This window comes from Arachis ipaensis, chromosome B3 (assembly GCF_059453495.1).
Source record: "Arachis ipaensis isolate K30076 ecotype BB chromosome B3, ASM5945349v1, whole genome shotgun sequence".
NCBI lineage: Eukaryota > Viridiplantae > Streptophyta > Magnoliopsida > Fabales > Fabaceae > Arachis > Arachis ipaensis.
Genome location: NC_142438.1, coordinates 67,898,215 through 67,910,518, shown reverse-complemented (window position 1 = coordinate 67,910,518; position 12,304 = coordinate 67,898,215). Strand labels below are relative to the sequence as shown.

General features: G+C 41.9%; 1 non-coding gene across 1 annotated transcript; it reads left to right on the top strand.

The window, feature by feature from the left end:
- Positions 1–8,043: 8,043 nt before the first annotated feature.
- On the top strand, positions 8,044–8,147 carry LOC148570970 (small nucleolar RNA R71). The gene has a single exon (XR_015880441.1). It is a non-coding gene; the product is annotated as a small nucleolar RNA R71 (small nucleolar RNA).
- The last annotated feature ends 4,157 nt before the right edge of the window (positions 8,148–12,304 follow it).

The window sequence follows — 12,304 nt, the reverse complement described above, 5'->3', positions numbered from 1 at the left end:
CAACATCCCGGCAATAACATTCACTAAAGAGGACGCATCCGGCATCATCTCGGGACACGACGATCCCATGGTCATCACTATTATACTGGCAAACGCCAATCTACACCGCACATTAGTAGACCAAGGGAGTTCTGCCGATATCTTATTCAAAACAGCCTTCGACAAACTCGGCTTAGACGAAAAGGAGCTTAGAGCATACCCAAACAATCTGTTCGGACTAGGAGACACCCCGGTACAACCGCTAGGATACGTATCGCTACACACTACTTTTGGAAAAGGGAACCAATCCAGGACCCTCAAAATAGACTACATTGTGGTCGACGTAAGTTCAGCCTACAATGCTCTAATAGGTCAGACAACACTCAAAGCAGCCCAAACCAAAGATGGATCACTCAAAAATCTCTTCGTGTCCAGATGGGGAGGCTTCCCCCACAAATCTTCAAGAACAACTACAAAGGCCCGCTCAACCTCACTAAGCATTTCCCATGTGTAACGTGGCACTCTTACATTCTTTTGCCACTCCAGAGGAAAAGCAGGCTCATCATTTTCATCAAGAAAAAAGGGGCGAACCCCCTCAATGGCACGAACTCGGAAGAAATAGTTCTTAAAATCTTTAAACGACTCATCATACATGGCAAAAACTTTATGCCCCAGGGGCCTATCTGAAAGAAACCTAGGAAGCTTTCTTTTTGGAGGAACCTCCAGGTTTGGCCGAGACAAAAAGATAAAGGAAAAGAGTTTCAGAAGGTGTTATGTCCAACTCCTGACAAAGAAGTTGAAATATTTTGATAAAACCCCAGGAGTTTGGATGAAGCTGGGATGGAGCAATATTGCAGGACCACAACAAGTCAGTTTCAAAAGCAGTAAAAGGGAAAGTAACGTTTAATTGGCTGAAGAAGTATTCATAAGCATAGAAAGAGGGACGCTCCCCCTCGACGGAAGTCGGAAAACAAACTCTCTCATCGGAATCAGGAGCAACAAGCTCATAATCCCCCTCGCGAGCACTATTATCACAAATCCTATGGCGCTTCCTCAGCTCTGTGCAAAATTCAGCATCCACAATAGAAACACACAACAAAACAAGGGAGTCCAGCCAATCGGACATTCCCTCGGAAACTCTGGAAGACATCTCTACAATGTTATTGCGAGAGGACATGAGGCCAACTAATCCTACAAGTAAGAAAAGAAGATGGAATTACTAAAAACATCTCGGACAAGGGAGAAAATAACTCAATACGATGCAGGCGAACACACAGAAAAGGAAAACCCCAAGACTCAAACCAAAATCTTGGGGCATCCTTTGGAGGTAGTAACAAAGCAAGGTTTCCAGGAAAATCTACAGCTCCCACCCCAGCATTTTTTAAACAAGAAAAAGACTTTAAACAGCGAGTAGTGTCAAAAGAAAAAGTCATCACAGTCTATCAGCAAAAGCATTCCCAAAATCAAGTACGCCAAGAAGAAACCATCAAAGGTGCGAACTTTTTCAGAATCAGGCAAAGCAACCGTCAAATAAAGTAAGAAACAGATACGGGCTTTTTCTGGATAAACGGCATCAGAACGGAAACAACAAAGAACATGCAAAATCCTAAAAGCATTAAGCAAAGGCAAAAAAGGACCATGCAGAAAATGAAGAAACTCCCAGAACGCACAACAATAGGGCATAACAAAACAAAAGATCCAAACTTTCTCTAAAGAAAGGGTCAAAATCAAAGCAAAACAAGGAGAATATATGAAACGGGACTAACCTGGAGACGATGAGAAACTTCAAGGAGAAAGACGGAAGCGCAGAAATAAAAGCTGCCCAAGAAAATCACCAAGCAATGCCGCAACGCAAGGAAGCAGAAGAACAAAATAGCGAAGAGAGCAGAGAAAGAAGTTACGAAAAGGGCGAAGGAGAGAAACCGTTTTTGGGGTTTTCAAAATCAAAATGAAAGAGCCAAAGGGAAACGGGGCAATTAATGACAAATTAATGAAATCATTAAACCCTCGCACGTTCCCAAAGCGCCGATATAAAAGCGCGCGCTTTTAGAGGAAACGTTCTACATTCAAAAGCTGTTTCAAAGGAATCGACAAAATGCTTGAGTTCGGCCCCACTAGACCGAAGTCAAAGAACTCAACCTCAAAAGAAGACCGAGCTCAAGCAGGGGCACTGTTCATACCCTGGGTCGAGCTATCCGACCCGGGATGATCGGCGACACAACGACCGACCTCTTCAGGTCAGACTACCCGACAACTTCTAAAAGAGCTCGGCCAAATCGACAGGAAAGCCCAATAAAGGGCCCAAATAGAGGAACACGACCCAAATCCAAAGGCAATCCCAGCCTATAGAGATAAAGGCGGTTCCCTTGAAGATAAGCTGACTTCATCCAAAACAGGATAAGATAAGATAAGATAACTAACTTATCTTATCAGAAAGATCAGCCCACACTACTATAAATACACTGGAGCACCCAGGTATAACTCATACTCTGATTCTACAAAAAACCTGTTTAATACCCATGCTAACTTAAGCATCGGAGTCTCTTGCAGGTACCCCCCACCCTCCGGTGGCCAAGGATCAGCAGTGCAGCAAGTCCAACGAGTCGGACACAACAGCTCCGGCCGCCACCAGCCAGCCGGACACGTCATCTCCGACTAGTACAGAAGATCTCATTCGAGATCGACCTCCAGTTTCAGGTAACCCTCGGAACAATTTCCAACTCCCAATTTAATTCAAAGCTACTCCTATATATACTACTCTTCTGTTCTTCTAGTTGGTTCTTCAAGTCTTGGGTATGGGCCTTTCGATCTTGAGTTTGAAGCAGTTCTCTTCTTCATTCGGCTTGGCTTTACTTGCAGAGAGAAAGTGTGAAGTGGGTAGAGACTTTAGCTCAGGACGTTAGTGGTGTTAACGTTCACTGAAAATATGGGTTCGAGAACGTTAGTGACAATCATCTTTTTCACTAACGTTCCTCACCCAAGTAAGAGCCACGTTATCTTCAACGTTAGTGGCACAAACGTTGCCACTAACATTGCCTCTTTGTCCTTCGCACACGTTATTGGGACTTGCCTTTCCCAATAACGTTGAGAAGTCTCCCCCTTCCCTACATTAGAGTCCACGTTAACTTAGTTAACGTGGCTTTTTTAACGTAGGCTTGCCAACCTTCGAGAACATTAGTGACACTTACCATTGTCACTAACGTTCCAATGTGCCCCTATTTCTCACATTAGAGTCCACATTAACTAGGTTAACGTGGCTGAGCTTCTAACGTGGCCATGCTAGCCATCCTTCCCCTAATCCGCACTATTAGATCCACAACTTCAACATTCCCTAACTCATCCTTCCGTTACTTCCACGTAACTAGTTAACACTGATTCACGTTATCGTGAAGTTTAACGTGGCATCTAACAGTTGCTCATTCAATGTTAGTACAATGTGGTGTCACTAACGTTGGCGATTGCGATCTCCTCCTTCTTCACGTTAAGTGGCGATGTGGAGTTCCCAATGCTTAATGTAGGACAAGCTCCTGCTTCGTCCTTCCAACGTTAGTGAGCCTATGTCTTGTGTCGTCACTAACGTTGGTCGACCACCTTGTTCTGTTAGCTTCCACGTTAGACTAGTTCACGTGTCGAACGTTATGTTCTACGTGTGACTTGCCAACTTAGTTAAACGTGTGAAGTGTCACTAACGTTGGCTCTTGAAGCATCTTAACGTTAGCGGCCCGTAAACTTACTAAGTTAACTAGTCTAACGTTGGCACTAACGTGGCACTATACGCTTAGGCCACGTAAGCTTGTACAAGTTAAGTGTCACTAACGTTGGCTCAATACCGTTTCCATTACGCTTTAGAGTTCACGTTAACTTAGTTAACGTTAGCTTAACGACTCTTAACGTGGGCAATAGATCGAGCTTCGAGAGCGTTATCGGCAATTACTTTTCTCATTAACTTTGAAAGTTACTCCCATTCCACGTTAGTGTTAACGTTAGTGTAACTAACGTAGCCCTAATTGATTCCTTACTATCACCTTGTCCACAAGCATCTAGTCCTGAAATCAAGTCAATCAAAGTGCATCAAAGTTCTAGTCCAAGTCATGGAATTGCAACATCCAATTTGTCATTAAATTAATGCAATCCTCATGAAATCATGTAAAGTGCACAATGTCTTGAATCAAGATGTAATAATCTTCCATCAAAAACTAGCTTATTTCCTAAGGAAATGCATGAACATACTACCCTAAAACAACAGTAAAGCAAAAGGTCAGTGAAACTGGCCAAAATGCCCTGGCATCACAACACCAAACTTAAAGCTTGCTAGTGATCCCTAAGCATGTACGGGAACAAGAGAATGATGAATCATTGCAGAAATGTCTCCTATGTAGAGTCATGTCGGATTCATGTCCTGATAAGACTTAGGTTCATTCTGGCTTCAGACCTTGTGATCATGTCCTAGAATACTCACTGTGATTGCATCCCATGAGACTTTTATTCATTGATCCTTTTGTTGTCATTTCAGGGCTTATTTTTGTTCTTAAGCTGAGTGCTCTGTAAGGGGGCAACTCTTTAAAATAAGCTTTCAGCCAACACTCCCGAACCAGTTGGTTCAAGGTGCTAGGTGTTGAATCACCCCTAAGGACTTACTTGCTCAAGTCTCTCCCCCATACATACACACCACAGGCACATAGTTTATTTATTTTCTTTTCCTGAGACCTTGGTGTCCAGCACCTCTTTGGGTTACTAAATGCTCTGTAGTGAGGGTTACTCTTGATAGTGGATTTTCAGCTGATAATCCCGAGTTAGTTAACCCAAGTTACCAAGTGATAAGGCACCCCTAAGAGCTTATTCATCCAAGTAGATCCCTCACACAGGAGCATCACAGACACATGCCTCAAGATTAAAACCATTGGTGCCTAGCCTTATTGCTTACTCTTTTTCTTTTATTTTCCAACCTTTATTGTTCTTTCCCTTTTTCTTATTAGGATCTTCTTATTTAGCTAGTCTCATGGGGTGTATTCAAAGCATATGATTCAGGACAGATAGTTGTCTTCCCACCTTATGGTTGAACCAACTTAGCTAACTTATGACTATACCATAAACTTATGAACTTACTCCATAGTATGAATTTCTCTCTGGTCTTTAAAAACAATCATTCTCTTTTCATTTGAATCAAAGGGACAAGCATACAAGTAAGCAAAGTAAGGATGCAGTGACATAAAGACTAGCAAACTTAGACCTATTCAAAAAAACTTAAAAGACAGAATTTAAAAAGGTTCAAACTACTATGGAAGCATGTTCTATTTCATACAAGATCTTCCTTATTTAAAGCATAGAGAAAGATGGACCAAAGAAGGAACTCCACCACCTTTTACTCATGTGGTTGCTCATGCTCTCCTCCTTGAGGTACGTGTATAGTACCCTCTTCATGAAGTGGCCGAACCCTTCTCATTTAATTATCCAATCAATCCCCTTCAATGCTCCTTTCCTTTTCCTAAAAAAGATAAAAGAAGAAAAGTAAGAATTAATATCATAAAAAAAAAAGATCAATTTAAATTTTACAGCTAGAATAATAAAAAGAAGAAAATATTTTGTTTATTCATGAACTCCAACTAACTAACTAACTGTGTATCCTTATATGCACATTGGTGGCACCATGGGGTGACACCAAATTTAGTTTGGAGCACTGTGATGAAAAGTTCTATTCAAAGCTCCAAGACTAGCATGCTCTCAGTTGCATTCATGCTTTCTTGGCATGCTTTGAACACCAAACTTGTTCTTCACTATATACTACCTATTAAGGATTTCACCAAGTGTTTGTCAAGTTTGGGTTGGAATTCATGAATATTGACTTATTTACTAGTAAAGGCTCATAAAACATGGGTTGCCTCCCATGAAGCGCTTCTTTAGTGTCACTAGCTTGACGTTTCTCCTTCATCAGGGAGGTTGATAATGCTTCAAGTCCTCCCCTCTTGCCTTGGACTTATATCCATTGGTTGTATCAATGATCTCTACATGTTCCAAGGAGAGAACTCTGTTGATAGTGAAGACCTTAGGTAACTAAGATGGTACAGTGGGGAGATTAGGGGGGATATCTGGGAAGTAAGCTGAGATCACTTTATCCCCTGGAGAGAAGTCTTCCGTAGGGATCTTCTTGTTCCTCCACCCCTTGGTACCTTCTTCCTTGTCCCTTTTGATGTTGCCTTGCTCTTGGTGACTTCTTCTTCTAAGGGAATTTTGTTGTTGTCCTCACATGTCTCTGGTGGTTTAGGTTCCTCCAGCTTTTCTTTGAGTTGTGACAACTGCTTATTTCCTTGTTCATCAACCAAGGGCTTTCCCAGATGGGCTGGTTGTGCTTCAGTGCTTGCTTCCTCTGTCAGCATCTCATTATGATCTTTGCTTGGTTCTTTGTTTTCTTGGTATGCTTCTTGTGAGAGTTTGAAGACATTAAAGCTGAGTCGTTCATCATGGATCCTCAATATTAGCTCCCCTCGCTCCACATCTATGAGTGCTCTGGCTGTAGCTAGGAATGGTCTTCCCAATATGATTGGGTGAGTGTGACTCTCTTTCATGTCCAAGATGACAAAGTCTGTGGGAAGAAAGTACTTCCCAACCTTTACCAATACATTTTCTACCACTCCTATTGCTTGTTTTTGAGTTTTGTCTGCCAGCCTTATGACTACATCTGTGGGTATTATCTCATTGATCTTCAGCCTCTTCACCAGGGATAAGGGCATTAAGTTGATGCTGGCTCCCAAATTGTAGAGTGCTTTATCAAACATTGTTTCTCCTATGGCACAGGGGACATGAAAACTCCCCGAATCTTTTCTTTTTGTAGGCAACTATGGTTGAATGAGGGCACTGCACTCCTTGTTCATCACTATAGTTTGGCCTCCCTTGAGTGAGCTTTTCCTGGGAAGCAGCTCCTTCATATACTTGATGTATGCAGGCATTTGTTGAATAGTCTTGATGAATGGTATGTTGACATGCAGAGATACAAACAAATCTAGAAACCTTGAGTATATTCTCTTCTCCACAGCAGTATTGAGCAGTTGGGGAAAAGGTGCATTGAGTCTCAGCAGCTCCTGTTGTGAGATTTCTGGTTCTTGATGATCTTTTTCCTTCTTCTCTACTGAGGTATCTTCAGGTTGTTCTGACAGCTTGCTTGGCTTGTCCTCAGTCTCCTTATCACTTATAGTGACCATCTTGCAATCTTCCCATCTTACTTTCTTTGTTTCACCTCTCGGATTCTTCTCTGTGTCACTTGGAAATCCATCTGTGGGTTTGGGAATTTGCTCAGAGAGATACCCCACTTGAGATTCCAACCTCTTGATTGTGTCTCCCTAGTTCTTGAAACTGGCTCGCACTTCCTCCTTGAACACCTTGTTGTCTTGAATCTCCTTACCTATGCCTTCAAGTAGATTCTCAATCCTTGAGAGTCTGTCATCAAATGATTCTAGATCGTGATTAGAGGTGGAAGGATGAGGTAAGTTATTTTGTTTTTGATGTGGATGTGGAGAGGTGTTACTATGGGAGTGTTGATATGGCCTAGATGTGAAATGTTGGTGAGCTGCATTGTTGGGATTTGGGCGTCTTTGATCAAGGCTTTGGTCTTGTTGATTTTCCCACCCAAAGTTTGGGTGATTCCTCCATCCAGGGTTGTAGGTCTTGGAGTATGGATCATGGTTTTACCTAGGTGAATTCCCAATGTAGTTGACTTGCTCCTGACTTTCCTCTGCTTCTTCATTCGCTCCTTCTTGGGTTGTTGATGAAGTGGTGATTGCTGCTACTTGGTTCCTCTCCATCTTCTTGGTGAGGTCAGCCAGCTGCTGGGTAATGAGCTTGTTTTGGGTCAGCAGAGCATCTACATTGTTTAGCTCCATCACTCCTCTCGTGTTCCCTCTTTCGGAAGCATAGAAGTAGTCATTCTCTGCTACAGTTTCAATGACATCTATGGCTTCCTCAATGGTCTTCTTCTTGTTCAAAGATCCTCCGGATGAATGGTCTACTGCCTTCTTTGATTCATAAGAGAGCCCTTCATAGAAAATGTGCAGCTGCACCTATTCGTTGAACATGTCAGGTGGACACCTCCTTGTCAGGTCCTTAAACCTCTCCCATGCTTCATACAGAGTCTCACCATCTTGTTGCCTGAAAGTTTGGACCTCAGCTCTCAGCCTATTGATTTGTTGAGGGGGGTAGAATCTTGCTAAGAATTTGTTCACCACATCTTCCCAAGTTGTCAAGCTCTCCTTCGGGAAAGACTCCAACCACTTGGCTGCCTTATCCTTGAGTGAGAATGGAAATAAGAGCAGTCTATAGGCGTCAGGATGAACACCATTAGACTTCACCGTGTCACATATTCTCAGGAAGGTGGTTAGATGTTGATTGGGGTCTTCTTGGACACTTCCTCCGAACGAACAGTTGTTCTACACAAGGGTGATGAGCTGTGGTTTTAGTTCAAAATTGTTGGCATGGATGGTTGGCTTTTGAATGCTACTTCCACAATTTCCTAGGTTCGGATTGATGTAAGAGCCTAAAACTCTTCTATCCTCCCCAGCATGATTTGCTCGACCTCCTCCGCCATGGTTGTGAGTCTCTTCTTCATGATGGTTTTCCATGTTTTCTTCCATGTTTGGTTCAAAGTATTCCTCCTCTTTCTCAGCACCAACTACTCTTTTTTCCTCTTGCTTCCCTTCTTAATCTCAAGAAGGTCCTCTCAGGTTCAGAATCAAAGGAAGTTGAAGCCCCGCTTCTTCTCCCTGTTATACAACCAACAAGTACAAGCAAGGAAAATAGATGCAGAAAGTATTTCTGTCAGAATTACTGTTAATGTGAGTGATGCAATATATCAAACAGTTAGTGGGTTAGTGAAATGAATTGTAAATAACAAAGAAAAAGTAGAGGAAGGGAAGAAATTAACTAAAACAAAAAGTAAATTACTCAAACAGAAAATTAAATCAAACAAAACAAAAATGCTCAATCTAGTTATCTTCCAATTTAATCATTGTTGATGCACAATCAATCCCCGGCAACAGCGCCATAAACTTGATACACGGAAAACTTGTCTCATAACAAATTTCCTTCGGCAAGTGTACCAAATTTGTCGTCAAGTAAAAACTCACAATAGAGTGAGGTCAAATCCCACAGGGATTGATTGATCAAGCAACTTTAATTAGAGGAATGTTCTAGTTGAGCGAATCAGAATTTGAGTTGAGAATTACAGAAAATTAAATGGCGGGAAAGTAAATAACAGAAAAGTAAATACTAGAAATAAAGAGCTGAATGTAGATGACAGAAAGTAAATTACAGAATCTTAAATGGGAATGGGGAAATTGCTCATAAAAGTAAATGACAGAAATTAAAGAGAATGGGTAAGATCAGAAATGGGGAGTTCATTGGGCTCAGGAGATGTTGCATTCTCCGGATCAATTTCATTTTCATCTCTTCCTTAATCAATGCACTCATTGATCTCCTTGGCAATCTTAAGTAATCGATCACAATTCCTTATAATTCAATCTCTCAAATCTTGATCAATAGCCAATTCCTTGGTCAATTGCTCATGAGAAGAGATGAAGTATGGTCACTGATTATACCACATGCATTTCCCAAATCAGGTGTTGAGAGGATTATAGTCACATATCCATCCAAACCCAATTTGGTCCAGCATGAGAAAGCATTTCTAGCATGATCTCTTCATTCCTCTTTCAAGGTTCAGAAGAGATCCAAGTTTGAATAGCTTCTTTTCCAGGATAACTACCCAATTGGATGAAGATCAAAAGCTTTCAAGTAAAATCAAGAGAAAAGATAGAAGAAGAATAATGAAAACTAGTATTGATCCATTAAATTACAACAGAGCTCCCTAACCCAATGAAAGGGGTTTAGTTGTTCATAGCTCTGGAAAATGAAAACAAAGATGGAGAATACATGATGAAACTAGAAGTGCAGAGAAAGTAAAATACAGAGAGTAGTTCTATGCCAAGAGGCTCACTATAATTTCCAACTCCCAATTGAATTCAAAGCTACTCCTATATATACTACTCTTCTGTTCTTCTAGTTGGTTCTTCAAGTCTTGGGTATGGGCCTTTGGATCTTGAGTTTGAAGCAGTTCTCTTCTTCATTGGGCTTGGCTTTACTTGCAGAGAGAAAGTGTGAAGTGGGCAGAGACTTTAGCTCAGGACGTTAGTGGTGTTAACGTTCAGTGAAAATATAGGTTCGAGAACGTTAGTGACAATCACCTTTTTCACTAACGTTCCTCACCCAAGTAAGAGCCACGTTATCTTCAACGTTAGTGGCACAAACGTTGCCACTAACGTTGCCTCTTTGTCCTTTGCACACGTTATTGGGACTTGCCTTTCCCAATAACGTTGAGAAGTCTCCCCCTTCCCTATGTTAGAGTCCATGTTAACTTAGTTAACGTGGCTCTTTTAACGTAGGCTTGCCAACCTTCGAGAATGTTAGTGACACTTACCATTGTCACTAACATTCCAATGTGCCCCTATTTCTCACATTAGAGTCCATGTTAACTAGGTTAACGTGGCTTCTAACGTGGCCATGCTAGTCATCTCCAACGTTAGTGACAAAGTTGAGTGTCACTAACGTTGGCTCATCATTCCCTTATCCACGTTAGCTTCCACGTTAACTAAGTTAACGTGGGAGTTAACGTGGCTCATAGTGGCTTGTGTGGGCTCATTCCAACGTTAGTGACAATGTTGGGTGTCACTAACGTTGGCGATCTCCTCCCTTCTTCATGTTAACTTCCACGTTAACTAAGTTAACGTGGGAGTTAACGTGGCTTATTGGGGCTTGTGTGGGTTCCTTCCAACGTTAGTGACAATGTTTGGTGTCACTAACGTTGTCGACCACCTTGTTTCTTCACGTTAGCTTCCACGTTAACTAGGTTAACGTGGGAGTTAACGTGGCTTATTGTGACTTGGCCAACGTTAGTGATAAAGTTGAATGTCACTAACGTTGGCTTCCCCTTTACTTCTTAACGTTAGAGGCCACGTTAAATAAGTTAACGTGGCAACTAACGTGACCACTTATGAGCTTGGTCTAATGTTAGCGATAATGTTAAGTGTCACTAACGTTGGCTCCATTTCCTTTCTTCGACGTTAGAGTTCACGTTAACTTAGTTAACATGACAATTGACGTGGGCAATGATGGCTGGTGCATGAATTGTAAATCACACTTTTTACAACTCGTACCACTAACCAGCAAGTGCACTGGGTCATTCAAGTAATACCTTACGTGAGTAAGGGTCGATCCCACGGAGATTGTTGGCTTGAAGCAAGCTATGGTTATCTTGCAACTCTTAGTCAGGATATTAATTAGTGGTTATCAATTGACTTGCAAATGAACAAGAGAGCATGAATTATAGGTTACTTGTTATGCAGTAAATGAGAATATGTTGGAGTTTTGGAGATGCTTTGCCTTTTGAATCTCTGCTTTCTCCCTATCTTCTTCTTCACGCACGCACGTCCCTCCTATGGCAAGCTGTGTGTTGGAGGATCACCGTTGTCAATGGCTACCATCCTTCCTTTCAGTGAAAATGGTCCAAGTGCGCTGTCACCGCACGGCTAATCATCTGTAGGTTCTCGATCATACCGGAATAGGATTCGCTATCCTTTTGTGTCTGTCACTACGCCCAGCACTCGTGAGTTTGAAGCTCGTCACAGTCATCCAATCCCAGAATCCTACTAGGAATACCACAGACAAGGTTTAGACTTTCCGGATTCTCAAGGATGCTGCCAATGGATTCTAGCTTATACCACGGAGATTCCGATTAAGGAATCTAAGAGATACTCATTCAATCTAATATAGAACGGAGGTGGTTGTCAGGCACATGTTCATAGGTTGAGAATGGTGATAAGTGTCACGGATCGTCACATTCATCATAATAAGGCGCAAATGAACATCTTAGATAGGAACAAACGTGATTGAATAGAAAACAGAAATACTGGCATTAATTCATCGAGGCACAGCAGAGCTCCTCACCCCCAACAATGGAGTTTAGAGACTCATTCCGTCAAAAGGTACAAATTTCATATCTAAAATGTCATGAGATACAAAACAAGTCTCTAAAAGTTGTTTAAATACTAGACTAGTAAACTAGGTTTACAGTAAATGAGTAAACTATGATGGATGGTGCAGAAATCCACTTCTGGGGCCCACTTGGTGTGTGCTGGGGCTGAGACTTAAGCTAATCATGTGCATAGGGCTGTTTTGGGCGTTCAACGCCAGCTTTGGATCCTTTTTTGGCGTTGAACTCCACTTTGTAACTTGTTTCTGGCGCTGGACGCCAGACAGCAGCATGAAACTGGCGTTGAACGCTAGT